We start from the raw sequence: 7,477 nt of genomic DNA on the forward strand, positions 1-7,477 counted from the left end.
AGACCTTTTGCTTCTGTTTATTACAAAACACCACCATCAATCCCTTTCAGCAGCTTGGCGTTGCCAGATAATCCACGCTCACAGACATGCTTACTTCTTTATCCATGAAAAACAGTACGGCGTGAGTAAATCTTAGGTTTCTGAATGCTTTTCTAATGCCCCAAGTGAAGGTCTTTCCAACGAAATCACTCGATTTACAAGCAAAAGTGCATCTCTCTCTCTCTCTCAACCTCTTCTTTATAAAACGTCTTTTGATGGAAGAAATTTTCAAAAGAACCGGCCAAAAAAAATTAATATACTCAGGCCATTCCGTACTGCAGAATGCATGTTATAACGCCTGACTAAAAAATTCCGAAAAAAAATCAAATCCCTCTCTCCCTCTCTGTCTGTTTCTTACCTTCCCAACGTACTTATAACTACAAAATAAATGAGAGGGGGTTGTGTGTTGTCATAAGCCATGCTCTTGTTCGTGTCCCTAGTGTGAACAAGATCACTAGGAATAATAAACGGGAGTTTCAGTGCTGCCCCTCATTGTAACCAGCTTTTCTGGCCTGACCTCCTTAAATTAAAGATCATTTGGCACCAAGGCACTCTAGCTCCCTAACCTGGCCTACTTTACCCCCTCTACGACTGTAATGGAGGTCAACAACATAGGAATTCTGAGTCCGACTTGTACTTGCTCTATCCCGAGTCTAAATATCAATTGGTGGAGACTGGAAGATGAGCGTGGAGGGTGTTTGAGAGATTGGATCTCATATTGAACAATCCAAAGAGGATTTGAGGTGGTGTGGCAGTAGGGCTGGTAAACAAGTTGCACTAACGGAACAGGGCATATTCGAGCTTGACTCATTTACCAGTTGACCGAGCTCGTGTTTAGCCATATATATATATTTCTCATACATCTTTCGCTTTAGATTTATATCCTATGCGTTTTTCTTTTTATATATTATACATAAAATGTATACATATTTTATCAATACGAACTCACCTCGAGCTGAGCAGAACACACAGTGTTCAGGCTCAACCCGTTTAAGCTGAATAAGTTATGTGAACCTATCGCGAATGAGTTCGTGATGAACCGAACTAAGCTGGGTTACGAGCTACTCAGATCGTTTACCAGCCCTATGCTGGATCTCCAATCGCCGTTTTTGAGGATTTGATATCCCTACTACTAAGTGCACAAAGGGAAAGAAGCGGGATCTAAGAACTGACATGAGTGATTCGGTTCTGATATTGAGAACCTCGGTTATCAGATTTGAAGAATCCAAACGTAGCAATTTTGTTTTCTTTTATTGGAATTGCCCTCATCAAGACTGAGCCTCCAATCGTTCGACCACAGAGGCCTGGCCTTTGACATGGTGTCTGAGTTTTTAGTTGACATATTTGACTATATACTGTATTCAATCAAACCCTTACTCTTATGACTTGTTTGCTGGGTTCACGTGTGATTCCAGCTTAGATATGATTTGGAGTCGTATGAATCATAATCACAAAAGGTTCCTTGTGATTCTGGTTCTCCTGTAGATGAGAAAACAACTCTTGTTTACAAACACAAATGGGAGTCCGTTTCTTATAGCTCATTTTCTGAATTCTTGGTTAGCTGTGCAAATGAGATTCGCTCTCTCAATTGCGTAAGACTTTGTTTCGTGGAGTGGGGGGAGTGGTCGAACAATGCAGGACAAATAAGCAAGACAAATAAGCCGTTTGAATCCACCAATAACACGGTCAATTTGCAATATTTGCAAGAGTGAAAAACGTACTGTAATCAATCTGAAATATATCAGATCCATCAATCAAGACTACGGTTTCCATAAATCAAAGCCAAAAGGGTTACCACTTCTATGTGAGCCTAACTAGATGGTGACAGGAACTTCGAAGAGACAGGAACTTCCACAAGGATTTATACAGTAGACTGGGTTACGATGAACGCTTATAATTTAGCCATATCTTTTTTTTTTCAGAATGGCAAGCAAGGGCAAGGCAAACCCCATGCCAGCCAGTTTCATGGATTATTTTTGCTAGATTTCATTTTAGAAAAATGTGCCTAAACACGCTCAAACGTCGAGCGTTCGTTTTGCCACCTTGAACGTGTTTATGTAAATTTTCTTTTATTTTATGCGTATAATTGAAACCCTTGTATGGGGGAGCCAGGATCAGGGTTCATCACATGGCACACTTTCAGTGTGCCCTCCATCTTTGGATGACAGTCTGCCATCTTTGGCAAAGTTTGTTTGCAAGAGAGAGAGAGACTGCCAGTAGTAGTGCGGTTGGGGATTCCGTGTCCGTAAAGCCATTGTCTGCAGGAAACTGTAGTAGTGAGCCACAGGATATAGCCTCTTTTTTCCCGCACATCACCTGTACCAAACTCCCGCCAAGAGGACGTTCTCTCTCTCTCTCTATAGAGAGAGGGGCGAAGGTGATGGGTGTTAAATCATTCCACTGTAAAGGTAGGGCCCACAACTTTCTCCGCCGATTTGATTGTTTCGTCTCCGCGCTTCACTCTCTCTCTCTGTCGCTCTCACAGGCTGCCGCGGATAATGACCAAACGCTACTCTTCTGCCTCATTCTTTTCATCTCTTAAAATACTGAATAATGTGTTATTAATAAATTACTTATATTTAAATAATTGTTAGCTGACCAGAAACATCCGCACAAATATATATATATATAGAGAGAGAGAGAGAGAAGCTACTTTTGTCATGAAAAAATATTTCCGAGTTAGAAATAAAATATTGGGACCTGCTTAAAGGTATATCTGCAACTTGGAAAAGGCTGAGCGCCCGCGGGACAGGACGGATGTATAGTGACAAATCATAGATGAGTTCTCCCTCTTCACCGGGGGACGCTATTCTCTATTCCCATTTCAGCGACTCGGTGTGTCATCTTTTTAACTGCAAACCATGCTATCCATTTCCAGAAAAGAACGAGTTGGGTTTGGCTCATCTTCCCGTTTTCGTATAGTTTTGATCAAATTTGACCTTATAGACGGATTCTGCGTGATCGATAAAAAAACAATGGACACTTGAACCGTATTTTCCAATGAAAAATATAATTTTTTAAATAATACACTTGTGTGGTTTGTCAACCATTGATTTTTCAACCGTTAATTTTTCAATAGCCAAAATATCCTTCACACAAGTAGGATTTCAGTGATTTAAATGCCAATCTTCACTCAAAGAATGATGTAGATCAGAGTGTATGAAAATAGGGATGACATGAGAGATGAATCGAACAGATGGAACAGATTTGGTAAAAAACCTCATTGTTTACCAAACATGAGACATTTGATGGAGGGGGAGAGCATTGTTGGCTTGCCTGGTGCCTCGAGAAAAAAACATTTGGGGTTTAACTCGCTATTCATTGTGACGCGACAAAACTGGGATGACTCATATTTTTTATATATTTCAAAAAAATCATTAAAAATTAAAATAATATATTTTTAAAAATAAAAGAGGACAAGAAAATGTAAAAGAATATTAAGACACGTACAAACAAATGAAACCCAACTTTCTATGATACGTAGAAACATTAACCATCTCAGTAGATAAGAAGAAAGTCTTGCTAGACAACTAGAGACATGTGTCAGAGTTAGAATAGGTTGTTGGAGGTCTAAAAACAGTAAAATGGGTCATTGGATAGCTAAGATATTCAAATAGGGGAAACAAAGTTTTTAGGCTAAAACACATAGATACAAATTTGGTTTTATAGTTACGAAAAGTAAGATAATGCAACCTAAAGTCTAGGATATTAATATCATAGATTTAAAGGGCTAATTACGGGAGTTAGGGTTTAGAGATGACAAAACAGCAAAGCCACGATTGTAGAAGCTTCAGAATGACTTTCCTGAGTAGTGTAGCTTTCTGGAATATCTTAAAGGAATACGTGAGGGGATTAAACCCTTTTGCTCAAGTTGGATCAACTACCACACACGTTATGCTAGATAAGATTAGTGAAAAATAAGAGAAGACGTTAGAGGAGGAAGGGTCCTCCAAGGAAAATGAGAGAGAAAGATGGGGTGGCTAGGCCTTAAAGAAAATTTCAATTCATTATTTAATAATCTATAGGGCTCTCTAAGGCCTCCTTATATATAAGGAGCATAAGTTGATTCCTAATTACATAAGACATCTTCTAATTAGGAAAGTAAAAAACTCAACTAAACTAGGACTCATGCTTAGATAAGGACTCGGCACTAAATCCAAGAACAAACTATTTAAAAGACTTACCCATAATAATTAACCAAACTTAATTAATATCAATTAATTCTAATACTAGAGACTATCTATATGTCTCTCTAGAATTGCACACCCCTCTAAGTAGACCCTACTAATTAATTATCATGCCTTCTAGAGATATGTGCTACAATATCAAAACCTATAAAGATTAATAAGTGGATTAATAAATAAATTACTAAATAAATATAACAAAATCATATTTTTATATCAATTAAATCAATATTTGTACCTCCAACAACAACAATATGTTAGTCAAGTTTTTTTTCATGCTTCACTTGACTCAATGATGCATACAAGTGTGCACGTGAAACTGCTTCCCATGCAAATTCATCAATTCAATTCAAGTATTGTAGCAGTTGTACATATGATGTGTGAATCGGCTTTTCACCACTATTGATGAATAAATAGGTGCACAAAAAGTAGAACAATAATGCCCTCAACTTCTTCTCTATCTTATGACTGTTCTTTCCTCCAACACATGGTGCCACGGGCTTTTTAACCTTTTTTCCAATATTTTTGGCTGCTAAAGGTGTTGGATGTTGCTTATTTGAGTATAACTTTTTGGGTCTCCTCTTACATACGCTGCATTTATCATGGTATATATTGGTCACCAATATTTCTGTCTACCTTCTCTATCCATGTGACAAGTCTCAATTGTACTTCATAGTAGGACAAATCAGTATGTTGGTAAGGTATTTGTAGCTCTCCATCAGTAAGTATTAGTGTAGGTATTATTGCCTCTATGATAGTCTCTTCAATCATCATTTTATAATGAGTGTTGCATACAAAATGTGTTAGATTTACAATCAAAGGTGAAATCAAGTAGCATAAGAAAATAAAATGCAATGCATTTGATAAACAATCATGCATAAAAGTCAAAAAATATTTAGAAAGAGAGAATGCTAAAAATATATGCTTACTGCAAAAGTGAATGTCAAAATAATATTAATAGGAAAAATATAAAATAATTTCTAGAGTTGTACATTTATGTATTCATTTAACAAAAAAATTAAATGCCAAAGTAAACGAATTCATGCCAAAAATTTACAAAGACAATTGTTTTAGAAATTAATGATGTGCTTATTGAAATATCTAGCTATCAAAGATGTTCTGAACAATCAAAAAGTCATCGAAGGAGTGTCGTAAAAAAATACTTTCTGGAAAATAATCATCGAAAATAGTCATCAAGGAAATGTCAAAAAAAATTGCCAGCAAAAACACTGTAAGGCAAATAGGGGTTGGGGACCACAAACAAAGCCCTAAAATATGAATCGTCGTTTTTAAATTAAATATCAAAGCATCACATTTAATGCTAGTATGGACATTTGCAAGAAATTAGGGAGGTTCACAATCAAGTCTTTAGAAAATTTGTGAATATCACATCCAATGTGCAAATATTCGAAAAGTCTACAAATGAGGTATAAGTTTCGCATATACATATATTTGTGAATGTAAGCGTACATTTGCGGATCTCCTAGAGGAGTATTTACTTCTCAGAGGTTTGTAGATTATATTCGTGAAGTTCGTATTATAATGGCAAAGGTCATATTGTATTTGTGGTCAATTTACTTAAAGAATGTTCATATGTTATACTCGCAAACTTCATATTATATATGCGAATTTAGTAAAATATTTATGAAGTTTCTATGTTTTCAGTTACTGCAAGTTCACATATATAGTTATGCGAACTTCATACTATATATGAAAATTTATTAGAATATTTGTGAAGTTTTTATGTATTTGAGTTACAAGAAGTTTGAAGATATAGTTATGTAAACTTATGGTCCGCAAAAAAAATCATATAAATTTACCATTTAGTGAGAGTTTTCCATACATGAAGAACATATTGATATATAGTGTGAACTTGAGAAAATTCACTTGTGCGAATGTTAAAAATATCCTTTTACAATTAGATATTTGCAAATTTGGATGTCTGGCAGATTTAAAAAATTATAAAGCATTTCAAGAAACACATCATTTTGTTATATAATACGATAAATTTCTATTAAAAGAATTTATGCATCGTCCTTCGTCTACTGCTTAAACCTAAACTCATATATATATATATATATATATATATATATATATATATATATATATATATATATATATATATATATATATATATATATATATATATATATATATATATAGAGAGAGAGAGAGAGAGAGAGAGAGAGAGAGAGGTCCAATGCTTCCATGTTTCTTGTTCCTCGTTTATTCCTTTCAAAAGCTGCAAGTAGGAAACTAGAGAGTAGAGAGAAGTGAGATTGGAGCACAGAAGGCAAGACGTTGGATATTTTCGAAAAACAAACGGGTAAGCTTATGAGAATCCAATCCCTCCCCACTGTGGGTTTCCTTATGCAAACAAAACTTCTAAAAACCATTTTTTGAAACACTGGTCATGAATCGGGCATAACCAGTCAACTGTCAACTCGGATGAGTGGACCAGTTCCAACCCAGTGATAGCCAGATTCTAGCCCAAAATGAGCAGAACCCAGATCACCACTTAGTGGTGGTCCTGCTATGTCCGAGTGGGCGAGTCGATCAGTTCAGACCGGCAAGTCAATCGACCATGGGAGAGAGGCCCAGCTCATGAAATGCTTCAATATTTAAATATTGAAAGTTGCGATGAAGGCATCAATGTAGTGACCGGTAGGATTCAAAGGCTATTTGAAGGCATGAGGCCTACAATGTGACTTGGAAAGAGCTAACCATATTTCAAGGAAACCGCAGTTGGTGAATCATGGGTTCACATTCTTTTTTCATTTACCTTCTTATATGCTTGTATATAGGGGTGGCAAAACCTGACACGACCCGCCAACCCAACCCGCCTCTTAGGCGAGTTTGGGTTGGGCTTAAGCCAACCCGTTTAATAAACGGGTCGACCTGCGTAACCCGTTTATTAAACAGGTCGGGTTCGGGTTGAGGGTATGCCAACCCGGCTGACCCGTTTAATAAACGGGTTAGGCGGGTGGGTCAACCCGCCAACCCGCCAACCCGCCAACCCGACCCGTCAACCCGACCCGCCAACCTGACCCGCGAACCTGAGAACCTGTTTACCCGACCCAACCCATTTATTAAATGGGTTGGCGGATCGTGTCAGGTTACCCATTTATTAAACCGGCCGGGTTCGTGTTTGCCACAGCTGACCCGTTTAATAAACGGGTCGGGTTCGGGTTGAGATATGCTACCCGCCAACCCGTCAGGCCGACCCGCCAACCCGTCACGATTGCCACCCCTAC

The sequence above is a fragment of the Nuphar pumila genome, chromosome 13 (assembly GCF_984573655.1).
Source record: "Nuphar pumila chromosome 13, dmNupPumi1.hap1.1, whole genome shotgun sequence".
NCBI lineage: Eukaryota > Viridiplantae > Streptophyta > Magnoliopsida > Nymphaeales > Nymphaeaceae > Nuphar > Nuphar pumila.